This window comes from Neofelis nebulosa, chromosome 14 (assembly GCF_028018385.1).
Source record: "Neofelis nebulosa isolate mNeoNeb1 chromosome 14, mNeoNeb1.pri, whole genome shotgun sequence".
Classification (NCBI taxonomy): Eukaryota; Metazoa; Chordata; class Mammalia; order Carnivora; family Felidae; genus Neofelis; species Neofelis nebulosa.
The window spans coordinates 37,652,917-37,678,980 of record NC_080795.1 but is presented as its reverse complement, the minus strand read 5'-3'; positions in this window follow the sequence as shown (position 1 = coordinate 37,678,980).

Genomic DNA, 26,064 nt, shown 5'->3' with positions numbered 1-26,064 from the left:
CTAATGTAAATGGTATTGTGTTTTTAATTTCAAATCCCATTGGTTCATTGATATACAAGAAAGCGCCTGACTTTTGTATATTGACCTTGAATACTGCAACCTTGCCATTATCACTTATTAGTTCTGGGAATTTTTGCTGTTGTTGATTCCTTCAGAATCTCTCTATAGATAAACATGCCACCTATAAGCAAAGGCAGTTTTATTTCTTCCTTCCCAATATGTATACCTTTGATTCCCTTAACATGATGATTTGATATGTGTACAGTTGTGAAATGGTTACTGCGATCAGGTTAGTCAACGTATCTGTCACCTCACAGTTGCTTTTTTGGGTGTGAGGAGAGAATGCTTAAGACCTACTCTTTTAGCAGATTTCAAGTATACAATTCGCTATTACTAACTACAGTCACCATGCTTTACGTTAGTTGTTCAAACGTTTTCATCTTATAACTGAAAGTTTGTACTTGATGAACATCTCTCCATTTTCTCCACACCTCAGCCTCTGGCAACCATTATTATACTTTCTGTTTCTATGAGGTTTTTGTTTTTAAGATTCTACATATAAGTGATGCCATACACTATTTGTCATTCTGTCTGGTTTATTCACTTAGCATAATGCCCTCAAGCTTCATCCATGTTGTTGCATATGGCAAAACTTCCTTTTATTTTGTTATGGCCAAATATGTAACAGTTTTAGACTGGAAGAAGAATATCTCTGACAATTAAGAATAAAGGAGGGAGGGTGGTTTTATAGGTTCCCCAGCAGAAAATTGATAAATATTCATTGTGGTGGTATCTAATTGCTCAGTGAAATGGAAGGCAATTTCTACAGAAATCTGGGTTTGAGAAGATGAAGTTTGGAGAGAATAAAAGAAATTCTGAGTTCTAAGGCCCAGTTGGGACTGTTAAGTGGGTATTTACTGTTACTCATCTCAATGGTTCTAAAATTTTCTTTAGCAGGATTTCACAGTCAAGATTCAGGCAAAGAAGAGGCAAACATTAAGATTGAGCCCTGTTTGGAGTTTGACCAACTAAGTGTAAAGGATACACGGCCAAGTTTTCTTAATTTGCTTATTAAAAGCAGGAATAATGGATAGACAGAAATTTTCTTAATTTACTCAGAAATAGTTCACTATCTTATCCAAGTTCAATTTCTCCCTGATTTTAACACCATAAAATTATGTATTTAATAGATCCCCTTAAGCCTAATGGCCCCCAAGAATTGTAGCAGCTGTAAAGCAGATTTAATTAATGGAAGTCTGATTTAGTGAGGAATATGCAGTAGAAACAACCACAGAGTCTCTGGGACTCAACAGAGAAGTTGAATTTGTGTTCATTAAAAAAGAAAGAGAAGCAAGTTTACAAAAGTTTCAGTAGCAGCAGAGAGATTGTGAGAAATTCATGTTTCATGTTGACTTCTTACAAATGAGAGTATATTTTGATTATGTGGAATCTAAGCCAAACACACTAGATGGATGTGTCCTCATTTGACATGAAAATGAACTCTAATAAATATATTTGGGTTTCAATAAATATATATGTATTCATATATATATATATTTATTGAATATATTCAATAAATATATTTGGGATGTGTTTTCTATTTCTGTAGCTGGCTTTAATTCAAAGTAATAATTAAAAAATAAATATATAAATAACACATAAATATATTCTCACTCTAAAACATTGGTTGATATAGAACTATACAAAGTAACAAAGTGTTCATCTTTCTTCTTTTACCTTCTCTAATGTCATTCTCCATCCCCTACCCCAGAAGTAAAACTGGTGAGACATACCTATATTTGTATATAAATTCTTCCAAACATAGTTTCTGCGATTTGTCTTCTAAAAATACCATACTATTTATATAACCACGAAGAGATTATAAAATTAGTGTATACTGACTTCAACTCTAAATGTTCTTTTTTTAAATTAGACTCCATCTTGGACATGGAATGGGGCTCGAACTCACAACCATGAGATCAAGACCTGAGCTGAGATGAAGAGTCAGACACTCAACCAACTGAACCACCCAGGCACCCCCTAAGTGATCTCTTTTAATTTTTATTAATGTTTTTAATTTTGTCAACCTGATAAGAGAAAATTGTGTGTATTGGTTTTTTTTTCCTGAAAACTAGTAAGATTGAGGATCTTCATTTTCTTTTACAGAGATTTGTATCTCTTCTGCATATAATCTTTGCCTGTTCATATTCATCTTTTCAATTATGATACTTTTATTTTTCCTAAAGATTTATAAAAGATTATGCATTGTAGATGTGAATCTTTACCTTTTAAATAGATAATAATAAATACAGATATGTCAGTTAAATGATAGCCTTAATGAGTTTCACATGGTATTTTTTTTTTTATTTTACTTTGTACATAGTATCATTTATAATCCAGTAGCTTTTAATTTTAATGCATTCAAAGCCTCACTCTTTTCCTTTATGTCTTTTAAATCCAATATAGTAGGAACTTCCACAAATTATACAACCATTTGCTACATTTTCTTCTAATACTTAGACCTTTAATGCATCTTCAATTCATTTCTGTACCTCGGCTGACTTTTTTCCCTTTTTCTCCCTCACTTGGATAGCCAATTGTTTCTATGCTATTTGCTGAAGGCTCTACCTTTTCCCCCACTATTAGTATGAGTGTCCCTTACCATTAATGAAACACCAAAATACAAATGAATTTTTTTTAGATTTCTATTTCACTGATATGTTTCTAAAATTACATCTTAATGATTTAATATTTTCATCTTTGTAGTATATTTTCATATGGAGTAGAAATCATTCCTTATTTTTTTCCCCAAAGTTGTCTAGTCTATGCTTGCGTAGTATCTTTCAGAAGACCCTTAGAATTACCTTACATTCTTTGGAAAAACCCTTTTGGAATTTTTAATAGAACCTGTTAAAGTAATAGATAATTTGGTGGTAATTTATAACATGAAAATAGTAAATCTTAGTTTTTATTTTTTTTATTATTATTTTTTTAATGTTTTTTTATTTATTTTTTTGAGACAGAGAGAGACAGAGCATGAATGGGGGAGGGTCAGAGAGAGAGGGAGACACAGAATCGGAAGCAGGCTCCAGGCTCTGAGCCATCAGCCCAGAGCCTGACGCGGGGCTCGAACTCACGAACCGTGAGATCGTGACCTGAGCCGAAGTTGGACGCTCAACCGACTGAGCCACCCAGGCGCCCCAAATCTTAGTTTTTATGAACATGGTATTCTCTTTGTTCAGTAAAGTTTTATAGCATTACTCATAAAAGTTTTGCAAATTTCTTAAGTTCATTTCTAAGTATTTTGTATTGTTATTATAAATATGTTAATTGGCTATTGCTGATATATTGGAATTTAAAAATTCTTATTTGTAGCTGTTTTTCTTATTGAACTCTCCTGTTAGCTTTAATAGATTCTTATTTATTATCTTTGAATTTCTAAGACAGTGATTGTGCTGTTTGCAAATAACAATATTTAGAAACTTATTTTATTTTCTTATTTTATTGCATTTTAGGAACTCTGCTTGCATAGTAGTAAAGTAGAAATTCTTGTCTTACTCTGATATCATTAAGAATGTTTCCATGTTACAACAATATGATACTTGCTGTAGACTTATGGTAAATACTCTTTATCAAGCTAAGAAAGTGATTTTCCCCCCCGGATTGCTAATAGATTTGGATTTTTTAAAATTCAAGCCTAAGTATTGGATTTTACTTATTAAGTAGTTGTTGAACTAAGGCAATTATTATTATTTTTTTTTAATGTACTAACAAATCTAGAATGTTACATTTAGTTTTTCTTGGGAATTGCCTTTAGAATTTTTCTAATGTCAAATAATTATTTCACATGGGATAGATTCTAACTGTTCTTAATGTTTTATACTTTTCATATATTGATATATTCAATTTACTAATAATTTATTTAGTACGCTTTTTAGTTCCTTTCATAAATGAGTTTTGGCCTCTGGTTTTCTTTTAGTGTTCTTCTTGTCTGGTTTACATATTGGTATTATACCAGCCTTATTGAATTAATTAAAATGTTCTATTTTTTTTGTCTTTATGCTTTGAACAGTTTACAAAACATGGAAATTTGCCATTATTTGAAGTCTATCTAGACCTGTTGCCTTTTTAAAGAGCAAATCTACATTTTCAAAGAACAGATTTACTGCTTTTTCTATATTTTCAATTGTTATTGGCACATCTGAATTTTCTATTTATTTTTTATTCAAATTTGTTAATCTATATTTTGTTAGAAAGTTATCTGTTCATTCTATATTTCAATCGTTTTAAGTATTAATACTAATATCTGTTCTCCACTGTATAGCCAGCCTCTCTTTATAGATATGAAGAAGACTCCCAGGAAACATTTTTCTCTCCTCCAGGCAGACATGACAATTTTTATTTGTTCATTCCAGTGGGCTGATATTGAAGACATCCTACAAATATCAATTAACTCTGCCAACACACAGTAATTTTCTGACAAGATAGAATGGAAGCCAAAGAAAACAAAATAGGAGAGTAAATACAGCCTAAGAAGGTAGTAGAAGTAATGTTTTGTCACTGCAATTTTTTTAATGCTTTGCATGTAAGACAGGCCATCACAACATTGAAGAAATTAAGGAGAGAAAAGCCACACTTACTGCAAAGCCTAAAATGAAACTAATAATACTGTATTCTATCCTTAATATTCAGGCTCAAATACTTTTAATTAATATCAACACAGGAATGGCATGAGATCTTTAGATCCTTAATTATGCAAGAAAGAATTAATAGTTCAAAGCTGTGCTTCCTTTTGTTCTAACATGCTCCCTTCTCCCTAATCTTCCTAGTAGCATACCTCAGAATCACTGGAGAGCTCATTAAAATGAAGATCACTGAATCTCATCCCCAGAGTTTCTGAGTAGTGGTTTTGGGATAGGGCTGGAAAATTTGCATTTCTGACAAGCTTCCAGGTAATCCTGATGCTGCTGGTCGAAAAACCACACTTTGAGAGCCACTGTTCTAAAGTAATAGCACTTTGATTTGGGTAAATGACCAGCAAAGACTTCCTTACTCAGTGTCCCTTGAAGTTGGTTGTGCCCATGTACCTGGGTTCCAGCCAATGGGTTGCAAGTGAAACAGATGTTTGTGCAATATCTGGAACACATCCTTCAAAGAAGAAGAGCATGGCTTCCCTTCTACTTCTGCCTTCCCACTGGTTGGAATGCAGCCATGGTGGTGATCGGTTTTTGACTCAGAAAAGATGAGAGGTGTCCTGGGGATAATGGAGCCCAAAACACTATCAAATCACTTTATCTATCCTGATTATGACCTGAACTTCTTGTTCAAGCCACTGGCATTTGGGACATCTTATGACTACAACCTAGACTGATTCTAACAAACACAAATATTTTGCTGTTCTAAAGTCTGCTTTCAGTACATCAGCCAGAGTAATCCTTTTAAACCTTAAATCAGACCTCTTCATTCCTCCACTCAAAATCCTTGATGGGTTCTCATTCTAGAATAAAAGCCAAGGTTGTTGTACTGGTCTATGACATCATGTAATCATCAGCAATACACCTCCCAACCCCCTCACCATTGCCTCCTCACCCTTGCTCGGTCTGCTCTACCTATGTGGGTTCTTACTGGTTTATGGCACACCTGTCAGTCATACTTCTATAATACTCCCTCACTCCCTTCATATCTCAAAGTATCTCCTTATTGAGACCTTCCTCAACTACTCCTACTTAAAATGTTATCCAGAAACTTCTTCCCTTCCCTGGCAGTTCCAATATCTTTTCCCTGCTCTATTTTTCTCTGTAGCACCAATCACCCTGTGACACAACATATATTTTATTTATGTTACTTAATGTCTATCCTTTTCCACTAGAATGTAATTCCAAAAGGGTGGGGATTTTTGCCTGATTTTGGTCACTGCTTGTCCCAGAACCTATACATAACCTGCATATATAGTAGGTGCTCAACAAATAATTCTTGAATTAACAAATTCATGTATTATTGAATGCATGCATGCATGAAAAAAATGACATGTGGGGGGCACTGCTACATGTTCAGAAGATAGTAAACTTGTTAATGGCACTGAACTGGGAACAGATTCATGCCAGAACTTCAGCTCTGCTGCTACTAGTTTTTTAACCAAATGACCTTCTTCATCTGTGGACAAATTTGTATAATTAGAATAAACATAATACCTACTAGCTGTGATTGTTGGGAGGATTGAATGGTGACATCACTAAAGTGTTTACTACAGGACCTGACATATAGTATGAGTTCAGTAAATGTTCAGTGTTATTATTATCTTGAGCCATTTTCCTTCAAAAAAAATTATGGGAAGGAAAGTCTACAGAGAACAAGTGTGTTTCAAATGAGGGAGAACATGTCAAGAAAGAATTATCCCTCAACTCACCCCAAGTAAAATGTTTGAACTCTGCCCTCCTTTCAACATCTTCCCTTTAACCTTTTATTTTTGACCTATGGATGTAAGGATTTTTACCATCCCTGACTCTTCACAAAGCTAGAATTCTTAACACGGGTTTCCAGAATGACCTTTATCAGGATCACCTGATACGTATTGAAAAATTTAGATTCCAGTTCTTGCCAATTTACTGAATGGGACACTGAAGGGATGGAGTCTAGGAATCTGCATATAATAAGCGCCTTCAGTTACTACTACATACATTAATGCTTGAGGATGTTGAGTTTTGATTAATAGCTCTTCAGGTATTATGGCTAAACAGTCTCATGATGATATGGCCAAGAGCTATCTGAAACAAAGTTTTCTCCGAGCTCATCTGATTTCCTCATTAAGAAATAAGCACTCAAGCCTGAACTCACCATGGGTCTGTATACCACTCTGGAGAAACAGATACCAGACTTTACATGCTTATTCATATAAATGAAAGCATCTAAGAACATACAGCTATAACCAAGAAAATAAAAAAAGCCCTCCATCCAAGAAGTTACAAATATGAGAAGTTTACAGGAATGGGTGGGTTGGTTGGTGTATGTATGTATGTATGTATGTATTTATGTATTCATTCATTCATTCATTCATTCATTCATTTATATAAGCCCTACAACAAATGTGGGGCTTGGACTCACAACCCTGAGATCAAGAGTTGCACACTGTACTGGCTGACACAGCCAGAGACCCCATTTTTTTTGTTGTTTTCTCCTCAGCAATCCCCAAGACTCTTCATCTATCCTAACTCCTTAGTGAACAACTCTGATGAAGTGAGAGAGGATAATGGGGTCTCCATTCTACCACCTGGTGCAGTTTTCTGTCCATTCTGTTGCCAAAGGTCAGTTGTCCTCTCTGCTCACAGTCTTCTTTTGATCACCTCCCATCATGTTGGACAATTTACATGGCCTGTCCCTCTGAATAACCAGTTCTAAGTGAGGTCCTTCATTAAAGACATGGACTGCTTCAGGGACGTCTAGGTGGTTTAGTCATTTAAGCATGCAACTTGGGCTAGGGTCATGATCTCAGGGTTCATGAGTTTGAGCCCCAATCGTGCTCTCTGCTGTCAGCACAGAGTTCACTTCAAATCCTCTGTCCTCCTCTCTCTATGCCCCTCCCCCACTCATTCTCTCTCTCTCTCTCTTTCAAAATGAATAAATTTTAAAAAAAGGTATTGACTGCTTCAGCCATAATAGTACCTGACCTGATGGATGAATGGGACCTGAAAACTCCATGGCCCACAGTGGAAACCTTTGGATATTGACACAGCCATAGCCTCAAATCAAGAGCAAGATCATTATGTTATTAGGGGTATAGTCTGTAGTTGGCCTACCTGTCCCGTAGCATCTGCTCAACAACAATATCAGTTTTTTCCAATCCTTGTTTTACCTCTTTCTGGCTTCCTCTTTCACAACAGACCAAGCCACTGGTATTCCATAGAAATTTTGGCTGAGTCAAGCAGAGTGTGACAAGTTTAACTTAACAAGGGAAAGCTTAGAGTTATTGACAAAGAAATGTCAGAACCAGACCTCAGGTGAAGTGGATTAGACTGGAAAAGGCAGAACAAGGGAATTTAAGCAAATGAGGAACTTAAGAAAAAAGTGTTTATTTATTTTGAGGCAGTGGGAGGGGCAGAGAGAGGGAGAGAGAGAATCCCAAGCAGTCTCCATGTCATCACCATGGAGCCCAATATAGGGCTCAATCCTAGAAACCATGAGATCATTACCTGAGCCAAAATAAAGAGTTGGCTGCTTAACCGATTGAGCCACCCAGGTACCCCAAATCAGGAACTTTGATAAAAGTAGTAATATATTGGAGTTGTATAGCAAAGGAGAGTTCTTCTTTTTGAGGAATGACAAGGGAAAAATGTAAGTTTGAATACGGACCCAAAACATGAAAGTCAGCTTATGGAGAGAGAGAGAGCAGCAAGATACCAACATTATTAGCTAAATGTCCAAACTAAGGTCAAGTGGCAGAGTGTCCCCTAGGCCAGAGTGACCTGTTCCTTGGTGGAAATTGACAGGATAGAGACAGATAATGCCAGGAAGCTCTAACGTCAGACATCAGGGATGTTGTCTTAAGAATCCTGACCCAAGGATGAAAACATCACAATGAGTAGCACTCAGGAGAATGAAGCAGGGGCTCCACTATAGAGAGCATAGGTAGTAAAATTCATGTGGTAAAGGCAACACGACATGTAAGATGGAACACTGCATACCCCTCAAAGGGTCTGTTTGGTCCCAAACTGGAGTTTGGGGCAAAACCCATGGGGAAATTTGAGTGACCCAACTACAAACATTTGGGCTACCAAAAGTCCGTTTCTAATAATTATATAAAATTAAGCCCTATAAAGACAAACATAGGAATGCAAATCCAATAAACTAGTTTAGCACTTGACTCAGATAGTTTATAATAGTCCCAATCTAGAAATCTTTGGATAAGTGTATGACATTTGGGAATATTGAGATCATAATAGAAAACATTCAAAGTTAGCAGTGCTATTTTTCCTGGAACTTTAGCTTCTCTTCTGTGAAATGTTTAACACATCTTCACAAGCTTGCTATGAGTATCAAATAAAATCATGTATATAAACATCCTTATCTAGAGGTAGATTATTAAGATGATGATTTTTGCATGTAATTGGTACACTAGTAGACACCGTGGAATGTCTTTTCTGTAAAATCGTAAGGAAAAGTGAGGAGGAGCTAAGGCAGTGGGTCTTGACAATTTATCTTGAATGGGAAGATGATAGTTCACAAAAGGCTACCGATCAATGTTAAAGATGGCAGCCATGGCTAAGATTCATGGACTTGGTTAAAGTGTAAGGACAAGAACTGAGGCAAGTCTATACTTAGGAAAACTATTCAGGAGGTTGGAGATGGTATCAGAAATGAATCAGAAAGCAAACACAAGATAGGTTAAAGTCTTGGTCAAGATAGAAACTAAGAACATCAGGAACCACTTAAAAAATCTTTTTTAATGTTAATTTATTTTTGAGACACAGAGCACAAACAGGAGAGGGGTAGAGAGAGAGGGAGATGCAGAATCCAAAGCAAACTCCAAGCTCTGAGCTTTCCGCACAGAGCCCAAGGTGGGGCTCGAACCCATGAACTGTGAGATCATGACCTGAGCTGAAGTTGGACACCTAACCAACTGAGTCACCCAAGCACCCCAGGAACCACTTTTATGATGCCAGCTCTGTGGTTTTGGGAAGTTCTCCAGATTTATGAGGCCCTATATATTCAGACATGCAGTATAATGAACACCATCTTGGTTGTTCCCAAATGGTACTGGTTTATACTTATTGTTCCAGTGAAATTCTTAATAGGATCTATTTTCACCCTCAAATGTTTTCTGGAAAAAGTGGAATGAGTCGAAAAATGAGAGCAGAGATAGAAGATAGAACACCAAATATGACTGCAAACAGAGCAAAGAATGCAGGTGTAGCAGGGAAAACCCCAACCCACTGCTTTGGATTTAAGAAATGTTGACTGATGTCTTACTCCTAAATGGTAATACTTGCCCTAAAGCATGTATTTTCTAGGGTGGAACAAATATTTCCTTCTCATTCCCCTTGCTAACCTGCTTGTGGAAATTTGCCAGTCAGCACCAAACAGTGGACTATAAGTTTTGAGAACAAGCAGTACTTTAATATAATTTAAAAACTTGGGGGCTTTTAGTTTGTTTGTTTTTAGTTTTTTCTTTTAATGTAGCCCTACACTCTTTTCACATTGTCTGTTCAGAGGCACTACCCTGCAGTGCTTCTGACAGTTCATTCTTACTGCCTGAGTGTATAGAAAATTTTCCTACAATGCAACCTTTTCTTCCAGAGGCACTTAATCAAGATTTTGCACTATGGAGAGGTCACAGAAAACCAAAACAATAAAAGCAAAGAATGGGTTGGGTTAGAAGGCAAGGTTAGGAAAACTGAATTTACAACGGGAGCAAGACTCCAGGATATGAAAATAGGCTGGAGATCTATATGAGGTTGATTCAGAAGGTGATGCAGAAATGACTAAACCTGAATCAAAAGCAAATAGATACTATGAGCTGCAGTATGTCACAGAGTGTGAGGTCCTGCACTCTGCCCAATAATTTATTTTTCACTTGGATAAGGGCACAGATATCTAAGTCACTTATTTTCCCCTTAATCTTATTCTAATCCTTTGCTTGTGCTTGGCTTTGGGTAATCCAGATGAATTTTGTTAATGTGGTCCTTGAGGTTCACCCTAACCACCTCCTGGGTCCCAGGGGGTTCCACTACCTTGGCATGACACAACCTCAGACACTGGGGCTGCATCTCAGTCTCCTCCAGGCTTGACCCTATCTATCTTATACAGAAGAGCATCAGATGTAAGCATGTGATCTTTGCAACAGTATGTGAAGATATTTAAAATTGATATTTGGTAGGGAATGCCTTCATTTCTTCCAGTGACATGGTTATCTATTTAGTCTCTCATTTAATTCCATGGGTGAGTCACATATTCCTCTGACCAGTTGTTTCTTGCATTTCCTGAGGGAATGACTCTCGGTTACAATGCTGGCAACTGAAAGGCCCTGCTGTGTTAAGACACGGTATTTGAATGCAACCCTGGGACCAAAGTACATCAAGAGGATGTACCCAAGGATAGAGCCCCAAACTCAACTTGGAGATCCCTCTCTTCTGTTCTTATAATTCCTAACAGGCAACATTCCTTGTTTGCTGGGCACTTTACAGGAAGTCTGAAGCTGAGAGGTAGTTCTCCATTTTGTGGCACCTGAAAAGCTTTCAGGCAGGTGGTGAAGGAGGTTGGAGAGAGAATGTTCTACCATAACTCATCAGTAGAGAACTTCATGAGTGTAGGAAAGTGCTTTTCATCTTCTATCCAATTGTATTTCTTTGATAACCCTATAAAAAAACAAGGCGGATGAAGAAACAGATACAGAAAGCTATGTCACAGGCCACGTGACTTAAATAGGTGTGTCACTTAACTAAGTGACCCATTTAAAGAGAGATCCATGATGAGAAGACTAGACTCCTTTTTTGAAAAAAATTTCATTTACATTATTATTTAATTAAAAATTTTTGAAACCTAAACTCTGTAAATGCAGTTCCTGGGTCAGTCCCTGTTCCAACCAGGGACGGATATCAGAATGTCCTGAGGGCACTTTTAAAATGGAGATGCTTTGGCCTTACCCCACTCTCCTGAACCTATAGTCCCAAAGAGAGGCCTGGACAGGTGTGTTTACAGAGCACTCCAGATGCTAGAGTTGAGAACCATTAAACTCTTCCATATTGATTTAACAAGAAGAAAATCAGCCCAAATGACTACATGTAGTGACTCTTCTGTCATTTTCTAAGATCAAAAAGGACTTTATGAAAAGAAGAGTTTTCCTTCTCTCAGAGATAGCATATTTAATCTTAACTATCCAGAATAATAAATATTAATATCTTATTCTAGAAACACAATTTAGAAAGACTGAACCCTGGACCTATTAGAGAAATACTTACAGAGAATTTAACTTAGATTCACCCCCTCATACATAAACACTCAGGAATGAGCTGGTAGGTTACTTGAATGTGATAGCTTGGACGGTTTATAGCAAGAGAGGTATCCTGTGATAGCATTTTTTTTTTAATTGAGGGCCTTTTTTTTGAGGGCCACATTTGAACCAAATATATATCTATATATCTCTATCTATATTTATATAAACCTTTGTAGTGGATCCATACATGAAGAGAAAACTCAGAGGTGATACATCAGATGAAATGAGATGTGACATAAGACTTCCACTTGTTCAGTGTCCTTTCTAAGGCTTGATGTTGTCAGTCTTAATTGTAGCCATTCTGGTGGGTATAAAGGATTTCCCACTGCAATTTTTATTTGAATTTTCCAGATGCTTAGAGGTAGTATTTTTTCATATGTTTATTGGGTGTTCAGATAGCGTCCTTTGTGGAATTCTATTCAGATGTTTTTTTCCCATTGTTGTGTTAAACTGTCTGCCTTTTCTTACTAATTTACATGAGTTCTTTATATATTTTGAAGATTAGCCTTTTATCTCTTGGGTGCTATCTTTTGATGAATATATTTTCTATTTGTAACCTATCCCAATATATAAATATTCTCCTGTATATTTGGCACTTTTTGCCCTGTTTAAAAAAGTTTTCTTTCTACAAAGAACATGGACTCTGGAGCCAAAGGGCCAGGTCCTGATGTCACTAACCTGTAGCTTGAGTACATCACACAAACTCTGTATACCTCAATTTTTTCTGATTACAATACTTCTATCTCATAGAAGTGTTACAGGAATTAAGTCAATTGACATACATAAAATGAAGAAAAAAGTGCCTGGTACATGATAATACTACATTCAGCATTTGCTAAAACTTGCCTGTCTTAGTCCATAATTTCATAGACTCTCTTTGTTAATTTCTAGATTTCAGTATGCAGTTTTGGTTATTCTTATCTGAATAGATGATTTACATACCTATCTTAAATATGACGACATGTGAACTTGTCACCTTAATTCCAATGGTCTTCCCCCTGACTCAACTGGAGAAAACCAATAAAGGATTTAAAACTGATCCCTAAAGTATCAGTGTGTCTGCTACAGACAGTGACTGAATCAAATTGATTCTCCCTCCCTTCATCTTGACTGTCAGTGACCTTATACATTAAATTTAAAGTCTTGATTTCAATTTTCAGGTAATTAAAAGTCACACTCCCAGCTGCCTTTGAGATTAAGATACTCCTAACTTCTCATTAGTGTTCTTAACCTTTGATAAGAACAAAGGAGAGGCTTTTGTAAGTTGCCTTGCCACCAATTTCATCCTAGGGCCATTGCATTTACTTCTGTTCTAACTTGAGGGTGGCAGATCAACCCTTATCTGTAGTTCATGTTCAACATGCTACCAAGGTAAGTTCCCTTAGGGAGAAAATTGGGTCTTATGGCATGTATGATTTCCCTGTCACACAGAGAACCATCAGTTAATGATATTGACTTAATGATATGTAAACATATTGTGTATGTTTATATACATATACAACTATATTCGTTACTTCATATGCATTATATTACTTTAAAAGTATTTTTATTATGTTACTTTATTTATATGCTATTAGTTGAATGAATAATTAGATAACTCACTTTTATTATTTGAATTTTGATTAGGATTCAGTCCACTGTTGGGGGAGATAGGTTGGGAGGCATGGGTTCTATGTAGTAAGCTCTTTTGATTCTAGTGTGATTCTAGCCCTGATTCACCTATCTTGACAGTCCAAAAAATAGTCGTTGACCACTTAATACTTCATTGTATTAAATATTAGTGATTACACAAGAAAATAAGAAGGTGTGTTTTTCAGCACTTTAAGGAATGCTAATACAGTTGAATGATACTTGTAGACAAGTACTTATCGAACTTTAGTTTTATAGAAATTGCCTGAAATACTGTTTAAAGTATTCATGTTCCACCTGCAAAACTTTTGATTTAGTATATCTGAAACTAAATAAGTATGAACTAGATATAAACTAGAAATATGTGCTTTGAGCAAACCCTTTGATAATTCTAAGACAAGATGACATAGGGGCCATAGTTTAAGAAACACTGCTCTATACTGTAAATACAAACTTCAGAGTAAGGATTCTAACTGTTCAAACCTACTAAAGCCAAGCTGATGGACTCTAGTGGGTACTAAAATATATCCTGGTCCATCTTGAGATGACAGCGGGCTTTTCAATCTTACTCTTATCTTGAGAATTAGATCGTAGAACAACTGGGGAATTCGAACTCTGACAATCTGATCCACAAGATTATGATGTAAGTACTCCCAGTACCTAAACCTATAAATGGTAGATAAAATATAATACATACTAATGTATAGCCAAGTTTACCAGAAAGTTAATGGAAATCCACAATTGCCTGAAACAGAGACGAAAGAAAAAGGTAAAGCAACAAGCAAGTGGTCTGATAATGCTTCAGCTCAGGGATGTAGGGGGTAACATATAGGCATTTCCTACATAAGGCCAAGAATTGGAGCTGAGACCTTGCATAAAGCAGAATCTTTAGTAATCCACTAACTGAGGAAAATGAGTAGAAATATTTCCTACCCAGGAACTGGGTAAAAATATCTCTCATGAAAAATTGATGGCCAGGCCTGTGAGTCTTAAGAGTTTGGGATCTCATTTTGTATTATTAATGTAATTCTGGAGTTTCTCAGCCAAAAAGTGAATAAAAGAGTATGGATGACTAGTAGAAGAAAACACAAAACCACTCAGGAGGAACAGTTGCCCAGTCAAGACATAAACATTTCCTAAAGTATAAAACAAGTACCAATAAAGACAAGATCACAATCAAATTTTACAAAACACATGAGGATTAATCTATCATGAATTAAAAATAAGAAAAATGAAAACACAAGAGATTAAACACCTAGGAACTTGAAATAATAGAATGACAATCATAAATAAAATACAAAATAAGTAAGTTTAAGTAATTAAAGGATTAAGAAGAAAGAAAACTTGAGAGAATGAAACCAGGTAAAACTTTAAAAGGAAAAGAATGTTGTTGAAATTTAAAACTTAATGATGGCTTAAATGGCATATTAGCAATAGCCAAAGACCAATTAGTAAACTGAAAGATGGTTCTGAGGAAATTACCCATGATGCAGGACAGAGAAAGTAAATGACTGAAAAAATGAATAAGAAGTTAAGAAACAAAGGATTGGATAGAAAAAAGCCAATATTTACATAACATTTTGTTCTAGAAGGAGAGAATAATAATATTTAAAGGTATAGCACCTATAGATTTTCCAGATTTGATGAAACTCACAAATCATTAGTTTGAAAAAACATAAAAAACATATTTCTTTTAGAAATCCAAATCAAGTGATTCCATAGGAAAACTTTAGAAATTCCTTTAGTAAAGAAGAAGTCTTAAAAGCAAACTTAAATAAGAAACAAATTACATAGAAACATTTATGATTGCAGCAGACTTTTCAGCAGCAATAAAAGAAGCCAGAAGACAACATAGTAATATCTTCTAAGTATTCAGGGAGAATAAATTTCAAGTTAGTAGTATAAACCCAGTTAGACCATCATTCAAGAGTGAGAAAGAAATAAAGGCATTTTTCAAATAACTACTAAAAGAATTTACCACCAACAAAACTATTGAAGGATTTTAGTTAGAGAGTAGGAAGCTGAACTTAGAAGAAAGGAGGAGGATGTAGGTGGCAATGTTGAAAAATAATAAAATACTGCTTATAGGGATCAATCTAAATAAGCATTGACTAAATATGAAGTAAGTCAGACTGAGAAAGACAAATAACATATGATTTAACTCCTGTGGAATACAAAATAAATGGATAAACAAACAAAAAGCATAATCAGACCTTAAATACAGAGAACAACCTGATGGTTGGCTGCTAGAATAAAGGAGGCCAGGGAATGAGAAAAATGGGTGAAAGAGAGTAGGAGGTACAGACTTCTAGGAACGGAATGAAGAAGTCACGGGAGTAAAAGGTCACAGTCTAAGAATCTAGTCAATGATACTGTGATAGCATTGTATGGTGACAGATGGTAGCTACCCTTGTGGAAAACATCTTATAATGTATGTTGTATACCTGAAAATACGGTAACATTGTTGTCAACTATACTCAAATTTTTAAAAATTGGAAAAAAAAAGAACTGATGAAATAAATTAAAAAGAATTACTAATGTGGTAGATTAGATATAAATAAAATAGAATCAAAATATTTAAAATAATTTGGAATGTGGAGATGACTGATCAGAAGTAAAGAATCCTAAGGTCCTTGTAGTGTTTGTGAGGTGGATAGAATTTTTAGTAATTTCAGACATAATGAAGTCAAATATTCATGTTAAGTATTTAAAGGTAAAGAGTAAAAAGAGAAAGAAATACACTGTGTAACTTCCAAACTGATAAAGGGCAAAAGATAATAAAAACTTGTTCTTTTCAGGGCACCTAGGTGACTTAGTCTGCTGAGTGTCCTCCTTTGGTTCAGGTCAAGGTCATGATCTCATGGCTCTTGAGTTCAAGCCCCACATTGGACTCTCTCTCTGTCTCAAAAATAAATAAAAATTAGGGGGCAGAAAATTTAGGAAGATGGCAGCATAGGAGGGTGCTGGGCTCAGCTCGTCCTGCTGATCACTTAGATTCCACCCACACCTGCCTAAATAACACAGAAAACCACCAGAAGACTAGCAGAATGGACTCTCCAGAGTCCAGCATAGACAAGAGGCCCATGGAAGAGGATCCACCTCAGCTAGTATGCCAGATCCCATCAAAGCAGAAACACAAGCCTGGCAGGTTGCAAGTAGCCCAGACAGGGACCACACCACTCCACAGTGGGTCCTGCTCATGGTAGAGGGGAAGGTAAGGTACATACCAGTCTGACTGTGGCCCCAGCTGTGGGCTGGGGACAGACATCTGGTCTGACTGCAGCCCTGCCCACCAACACAAATTACTCCAGACAGCACAGGGGAAGTGCCCTGCAGTTCAGCGCCACCCCCAGGGACTACCCAAAATGATGAAACGGAAGAACTCTCCTCAAAAGAAACTCCAGGAAGTAGCAACAGCTAACGAATTGATCAAAAATGATTTAAACAATATAATGGAACAAAATTTAGGATAATAGTCATAAAATTAATTGCTGGGCTTGAAAAAAAGTATAGAGGACAGCAGAGAATCTCTTGCTACAGAGATCAAGGGACTAAGAAATAGTCATGAGCACTAAAAAACGCTATAAATGAGGTGCAAAAATAAAATGGAGGCAACCACAGCTTGGATTGAAGAGGCAGTGGAGAGAATACGTGAATTAGAAGCTAAAATTATGGAAAAAGAGGAAGGAGAAAAAGGGATAAAAAAATCCAGGAGTATGAGGGAAGAATTAGAGAACTAAGTGATACAATCAAACAGAACAATATCCATATAATAGGAATTCCAGAAAAGGAAGAGAGAGAGAAAGGGGCTGAAGATGTACTTGAACAAATCATAGTTGAGAACTTCCCTGATCTGGGGAAGGAAAAAGGCATTGAAATCCAAGAGGCACAGAGAACTCCCTTCAGATGTAACTTGAATCGATCTTCTGCACGACATATCATAGTGAAACTGGCAAAATACAAGGATAAAGAGAAAATTCTGAAAGCAGCTAGGGATAAACATGCTCTTACATATAAAGGGAGACCCGTAAGACTAGTGGCAGACCTATCTACTGAAATTTGGAAGGCCAGAAGGAATGGCAGGAAATCTTCAATGTGATGAACAGAAAAAATATGCAACTGAGAATCCTTTATCCAGCAAGTCTGTCATTTAGAATAGAAGGAGCGATAAAGGTCTTCCCAAACAAAAACTGAAGGAATTCATCACCACTAAATCAGCCCTACAATAGATCCTAAGGGGGATCCTGTGAGACAAAGTACCAGAGACATCACTACAAGCATGAAACCTACAGACATCACAATGACTCTAAACCCATATCTTTCTATAATAACACTGAATGTAAATGGACTAAATGCTCCAACCAAAAGACATAGGGTATCAGAATGGATAAAAAAAAAAACAAGACCCATCTATTTGTGTCTACAAGAGACTCATTTTAGACCTGAGAACACCTTCAGATTGAAAGTGAGGGGATGGAGAACTATCTATCATGCTACTGGAAGTCAAAAGAAAGCTGGAGTTGCCATACTTATATCAGACAAACTAGACTTTAAATTAAACATTGTAACAAGAGATGAAGAAGGACATTATATAATAATTACAGGGTCTATCTATCAGGAAGAGCTAACAATTATAAATGTCTATGCATCGAATATAGGAGCCCCCAAATATATAAAACAATTAATCACAAACGTAAACAACCTTATTGATAAGAATGTGGTAATTGCAGGAGACTTTAATACTCCACTTCCAACAATGGATAAATATCTAAACACAGGATCAATAAAGGAAGAAGGGCCCTGAATGATACATTGGATCAGATGGACTTGACAGATATATTTAGAACTCTGCATCCCAAAGCAACAGAATATACTTTCTTCTCTAGTGCACATGGAACCTTCGCAACATAGATCACATACTGGGTCACAAAACAGCCCTTCATAAGTATAAAAAAATTGAGATCATACTATGCATACTTTCAGACCACAATGCTATGAAACTTGAATCAGCCACAGGAAAGTCTGGAAAACCTCCAAAATCATGGAGGTTAAAGAACATCCTACTAAAGAATGAATGGGTCAACCAGGCAATTAGAGAAGAAATTAAAAAATATATGGAAACAGATGAAAATGGGATGTGGCGAAGGCAGTCCTGAGAGGAAAATACATTGCAATCCAAATACAAAATCTAACAGCACACATAAAGGAACTAGAAGCAGACCAGCAAAGACACCCAAAACCCAGCAGAAGAAGAGAAATAATAAAGATCAGAGCAGGAAAAAACAATATAGAATCTTAAAAAACTGTAGAGCAGATCAATGAAACCAAGAGTTGGTTTTTTTGAAAAAATAAACAAAATTGATAAACCTCTAGCCAGTCTTCTCAAAAAGAAACGGGAGATGACCCAAATAGACAAAATCATGAATGAAAATGGAATTATTCCAACCAATGCCTCAGAAATACAAGCAATTATCAGGGAATACTATGAAAAATTATATGCCAACAAACTGGGCAACCTGGAAGAAGTGGACCAATTCCTAAGCACCCACACTTTTCCAAAACTCAAACAGGAAGAAATAGAAAACTTGAACAGACCCATAACCAGCAAATAAATTGAATGAGTTATCAAAAATCTCCCAACAAATAAGAGTCCAGGACCAGATGGATTCCCTGGGGAATTCTACCAGACATTTAAAGCAGAGATAATACCCATCCTTCTCAAGCTGTTCCAAAAATAGAAAGGGAAGGAAAACTTCCACACTCATTCTATGAAGCCAGCATTATTTTGATTCCTAAACCAGACAGGGACCCAAAAAAAAAAAAAAAAAAAAAAGAACTATAGGCCAATATCCCTGACAAATATGGATGCAAAAATTCTCAATAAGATACTAGCAAATCGAATTCAACAACATATAAAAAGAATTATTTACCATGATCAAGTGGGATTCATTCCTGAGCTGCAGGGCTGGTTCAACATTCACAAATCAATCAATGTGATACATCACATTAGTAAAAGAAAAGATAAGAACCATATGATCCTGCCAATCGATGCAGAAAAGGCCTTTGACAAAATTCAGCAACTTTCTTAATAAAAACCCTCGAGAAAGTCAGGATAGAAGAAACATACTTAAACATCATAAAATCCATTTATGTAAAGCCCACAGCTAACATTATCCTCAATGGGGAAAAACTGAGAGGTTTCCCCCTGAGATCAGGAACACGACAGGGGATGTCCACTCTCACCACTGTTGCTTAACATAGTGTTGGAAGTCCTAGCATCAGCCATCAGACAACAAAAGGAAATCAAAGGCATTGAAATTGGCAAAGAGGAATTCAAGCTTTCACTTTTTGCAGATGACATGATATTATACATGGAAAACCCAATAGACTCCGCCAAAAGTCTGCTAGAACTGATACATGAATTCAGCAAAGTTGCAGGATACAAAATCAACGTACAAAATCAGTTGCATTCTTACACACTAATAATGAAGCAACAAAAAGACAAATAAAGAAACTGATCCCATTCACAATTGCACCAAGAAGCATAAAATACCTAGGAATCAACCTAACCAAAGATGTAAAAGATCTGTATGCTGAAAACTATAGAAAGCTTATGAAGGAAATTGAAGAAGATATAAAGAAATGGAAAAATATTCCGTGCTCATGGATTGGAAGAATAAATATTGTTAAAATGTCAATACTACCCAAAGCTATCTACACATTCAATATAATCCCAATCAAAAATTGCACCAGCATTCTTCTCGAAGCTAGAACAAGCAATCCTAAAATTTGTATGGAACCACAAAAGACCCCTTATAGCCAAAGTAATATTGAAGAAGACGACCAAAGTGGGAGGCATCACAATCCCAGACTTTAGCCTCTACTACAAAGCTGTAATCATCAGGACAGCACGGTATTGGCACAAAAACAAATACATAGACCAATGGAATAGAATAGAGACTCCAGATTTGGACCCACAAAAGTATGGCCAACTAATCTTTGACAAAGCAGGAAAGAATATCCAATGGAAAAAAGTCTCTTTAACAAACTGTGCTGGGAAAACTGGACAGCAACATGCAGAAGGATGAAACTAGACCACTTTCTTACACCATTCACAAAAATAAACTAAAAATGGATAAAGGACCTGAATGTGAGACAGGAAACCATCAAAACCCTAGAGGAGAAAGCAGGGAAAAACCTCTCTGACTTCAGCCGCAGCAATTTCTTACTTGACACCTCCCCAAAGGCAAGGGAATTAAAAGCGAAAATGAACTATTGGGACCTCACGAAGATAAAAAGCTTCTGCACTGCAAAGGAAACAATCAACAAAACTAAAAGGCAACCAATGGAATGGGAAAAGATATTTTCAAATGACATATCGGACATGTCCAAATCGATAAAGAGCTCACCAAACTCCACACCCGAAAAACAAATAATCCAGTGAAGAAATGGGCAGAAGACATGACTAGACACTTCTCTAAAGAAGACATCCAGGTGGCCAACAGGCACACGAAAAGATGCTCAACGTCGCTCCTCATCAGGGAAATACAAATCAAAACCACACTGAGATACCACCTCATGCCAGTCAGAGTGGCTAAAATGAACAAATCAGAAGACTATAGATGCTGACAAGGATGTGGAGGAACGGGAACCCTCTTGCACTGTTGGTGGGAATGCAAACTGCTGCAGCCACTCTGGAAAACAGTGTGGAGGTTTCTCAAAAAATTAAAAATAGACCTACCCTAGGACCCAGGTAGCACTGCTAGGAATTTACCCAAGGGATACAGGAGTGCTGATGCATAGGAGCACTTGTACCCCAATGTTTATAGCAGCACTCTCAACAATAGCCAAATTATGGAAAGAGCCTAAATGTCCATCAACTGATGAATGGATAAAGAAGTTGTGGTTTATATACACAATGGAATACTACTTGGCTATGAGAAAGAATGGAATATGGCCTTTTGTAGCAACGTGGATGGAACTGGAGAGTGTTATGCTGAGTGAAATAAGTCATACAGAGAAAGACAGATACCATATGTTTTCACTCCTATGTGGATCCTGAGACAGTTAACAGAAGACCATGGGGGAGGGGAAGGAAAAAAAAACGGTTAGAGAGGGAGGAAGCCAAAACATAAGAGACTCTTAAAACTGAGAACTAAGGGTTGATGGTTGGGAGGAGGGAGGGAAGGGTGGGTGATGGGTATTGAGGAGGGCACCTTTTGGGATGAGCACTGGGTGTTGTATGGAAACCAATTTGACAATAAATTTCATATTAAATAAATAAATAAAAATTAAAAAAATTAAAAATTGTTCTTTTCAATAGAAAGAAAAGATGAGCAAAAAATTAAAAATATAAATCACAACAGAATATATCAAAATAAATCTAAACATATAAGTAACCCCTACTACTGTAAATAGACTAGAAATAGCAGTTAAAAAAAGAGCTTCTCATATTGAAAAAAACTTAAACCAGCTACTGTACTAGTCTACAACAAATGACAGGAGGCTTGAAAGTAAATGAATAAAAAATTATACAACAAATCAAGACCATTATTAGGGATAAAGAGAGCCATTACACACCTGAAAATAGACAATTCACCATAAGAAAAACAAAATAAGCTTGAACTTGTAGACTCTGAACAAGAGACCATTAAAATTTGTGTAAGCCAAAAATGTTAGAATTACAAAGAAACACTGATAAATCTCCAATTATAATGGATTATTTTAACCTATATTTTCTGGTTACTGATAATGAGAATGCAATGGAAGCATTCGAAAAAGTAATCAGTGGCTAAGACATCTAGCTGTCCACCAAGCATTTATGCTTCTTCCATAATGTGGAGTCATCACTGTGAAGTGGCCGTGGCCAGGACTTCATTTCCCAGGCCATTGACACATGGGCTATGACCATGTGTCCCGAAGGTATGGAACGAGAAATCATAAATTAAAACGTCATTGAGGTATTATTTCCTGCCCTTCAGGTTGACAATATTTTAGTCTTGTAACAGCTGTTGATTAAGAATATGAAGAATTGTTTATGCTAGTATATTTGGTACAACTACTTGGGATCACAATTGGGCAATATCTTGCAAAGCTGAAGGTGTTAATATTTAATGACCCAACAAGTCTATTTCTAGGTATTTTGTCAGCAAGAAAGCAAGGGGATTTGTAAGAACTATAAAAAAGAGATTTGCTTCAACAGTATTTATTGTAGCAAAAAGTGGAAACAATCTAACTGTCCATCAGTATGAAATAAATACACTTATTTATTAATACAATAAATACCATAAAACAATTGTAATGAATTAGCTAGATCTACATCGATCATTAATAAATCTCAAAAATAGAATGAAAAGTGGGAAGATAAAATTCAAAAAAGATATGTCCTATAGGATATTATTTTTAAGCAGTTTAAAACATAAAGAGTAGTATACAGATAATGAATACAAACATATGTAGAAAGTGTATAAAATCATGCAATGAAATATTACACATAAGGCTCGATATAGAGCTACCTCTGGAGGCCACGAGAAGGGATCTCTAGTTTCTTTCTTTCTTTCTTTCTTTCTTTCTTTCTTTCTTTCTTTCTTTCTTTCTTTTCTTCCTTCCTTCTTCTTTTTCTCTTTCTTTCTTTCTTTCTTTCTTTCTTTCTTTCTTTCTTTCTTTCTTTCTTTCTTTCTTTCTTTCTCCTTTCTTTCTTTCTTTCTTTCTTTCTTTCTTTCTTTCTTTCTTTCTTTCTTTCTTTCTTTCTTTCTCTCTTTCTTTCTTTCTTTTTCTTTCTTTCTTCCCCCTTCTCCCTTCCCTTCCCTTCCCCTCCTCCTCATCCCCTGCCCCCCCTCTCTCCCTCTCTTCCTTCCTTCCTTCCTTCCTTCCTTCCTTCCTTCCTTCCTTCCTTCCTTCCTTCCTTCCTCTCTCTTTCCTTCTGTTTGTTTCATTAGAAAAGTCCAGAGAAAAAGTGGCAAAATATTAACAACTCCCAGATCTGGGTGCTGGGGACATGGTATCTGTGATATTATTTTCTGTGCCTTACCATAAATTTGGAACATTTCAAAATAAAATATTACTAGGCCTAGCAATATTACTAGGTGTGAATAAACCAGAAACAGCCCATATGTTTTATGCAGAGTGAGGCCAGATTTCATAGGTCCAAAATACTCCTGATAAGCATAGTCTGAAATTCTTAATTTTAAAAACCATGCACATTTTAAAAATCAATACACAGGTAAGGTATAATCATTTTTATTTACTAATCAATCAAGTCTATGCTCTGTGTATCTATTCTAGGAAGTAAAATCATAATCCTTTGTATAGAAGATACAAAAATCTATGATTTTTAAATGCACATAAAATTTTTCTTTTAAAAAATATAAAAGTCTTGATAAAACAAAGGAAAACTCAAAACTTTGGGTGATACTCATGTATAATTGAGATTCCTATTGTAAAAACGGGAGATTAAATTACTTACTACCATTATATAATGTTCTGCTTACCTGTGGGACTGACTGACAATACCCTGGGATTTTGTAGAAGCAGAAAACAGACCATTGGTGGGGACAATACAATTCAAGTACAATGTTATGGATTCTTCATCTACTATCAAAATTATGGTCCACTTAACAGCAAGTACAAAGCCCTATTTCTTTACCTTCTTTTTCTTCTTCTCCTTCTCTTTTCTCCTCTTTCCTTCTTCCTTTCTTCCTCTCTACTTCCTTTCATGCTGTTTTTCTGCTTCAGTTTTTGTTTCTTCTTCTGATCCTTTTTCTGCTTCTTGTTCTTTTTCTTCTTCATCAGTTATTTAGTACTTACTAAATACTAGAAGCCATGTTTTATAAACGTTATCTCAATTTTAACATCAATGAATTGTTTTTCTTCTCATCAGATGATAGAAGTGAGGCTTCAAGAAGTGAGGAACATGTCAAATCATACAGGTAAGTAAGTGAAAAAGTCAGGAACCCAGTGAAAATGTAGGCTTTAACTCCTGTGGTGTAAGGGCCTCCTGAAAAGATGAACCACTGAAGGAACCATGTGAACTGAGAATCTTTGCCTAGTCTTATCTTTCAAAAAGTTTAAGTCCATATCCTGACTTAAAGTAGAAATCTGTTTGAAAGAGCAACTCTGGATTAGAAACCAAAAGCCAGAATTCTGATACCCTTAAGCAGAACTTTTGGATGTCATTTAGGACCCTTTCTATGTAGAAGTACCAACTCAATACAGCTCTATCAAGACATAATTTGTTCACTCAACGTCCCTCTAGTGATCCAAGGTTAAGAGTTTCTTTCTTCAGGCATCACTATATTCATGGGTCACACAAAATATTATCTTATTCTGCCATTTGATGGCTTCCAGAAGATTCAGATTGATTCCTTGGGGCAATAGGAAAGCTATAGCAGACTTTGATTTATAACTTCCCAATTTTAATTCATAATAAAAGATCAAGAGACTTTTTTTGCAGGTTCTGTGAAAGGAACACTGTAAGAGGTGGCTTAAGTCATACAACCATCCCTAAAATGATCAATATTCTCTGGAAAGTATTTTGATTGTCTAGACCTTTGTCAAGTGCTATATGTCACTGGAGAGAAGAGAATAGGCCTATGTAGACCAGAGAGGCCATAAAGACTGGAATGGATGCTGGAAGGTAAGAAAACCTATCCTTTATACCTAATAAAGCTCCTGATCCCACCCTCATCTCTTCCCCTTAAACCCTTACCTCATACGATCGGCCATCAAGTATTGCAGATATTACCTCTTAAATATTTCCCTTACTTTTGATTTCTATTATAGCTACCTTAGTTATCTTGCAATACTTACTTATAATTTTACTTTTTTCCAGCAAGTATTTACTATCTATAATGTACCAATCCCTAGGTTAGGCATAAAGGATATAAAGATGAATCAGACATGGATTCGGACATTCAGGAGCTCACAGCCCACACAGAAGAAGGCACTGATTATTATAATACAATGTATTATTATTTAAACTTATACAGAATGCCATGGGAACAGAATTAAAGGGATAAAGAAGGTGGCACCTAAGTAATGGGTGTTATTACAAGAGTTATTACAAGAAGGTAAAGGTTAGAAGAAGAGGGAGGAGGAGGAGGAGGAGGAGGAGGAGGAGGAGGAGGAGGAGGAGGAGGAGGTGGTGGTGGTGGTGGTGGTGGTGGTGGTGGTGGTGGTGGTGGTTAAGGGTAACTGAATTGTCTACATTGGGCAAAAGTACTGAGATAAACAAGAGTCAATTTCCTGGCTTCCATAGTGCACTATAGTTACGTAGTTTCAATAATGTCACCATTCAGGAAAATGGGGTAATGAGTACATAGGACCTATTATTTTTGTAACTTCTTTGAGTCTACCAGTTATTCCCCCAAAAAAGTTTTTTTTAAAAAATAGCATAGTATCCAAAGTGTTCTAAACTTGTTCAACACTGTCAGAGCATATGCTGAAAGTCA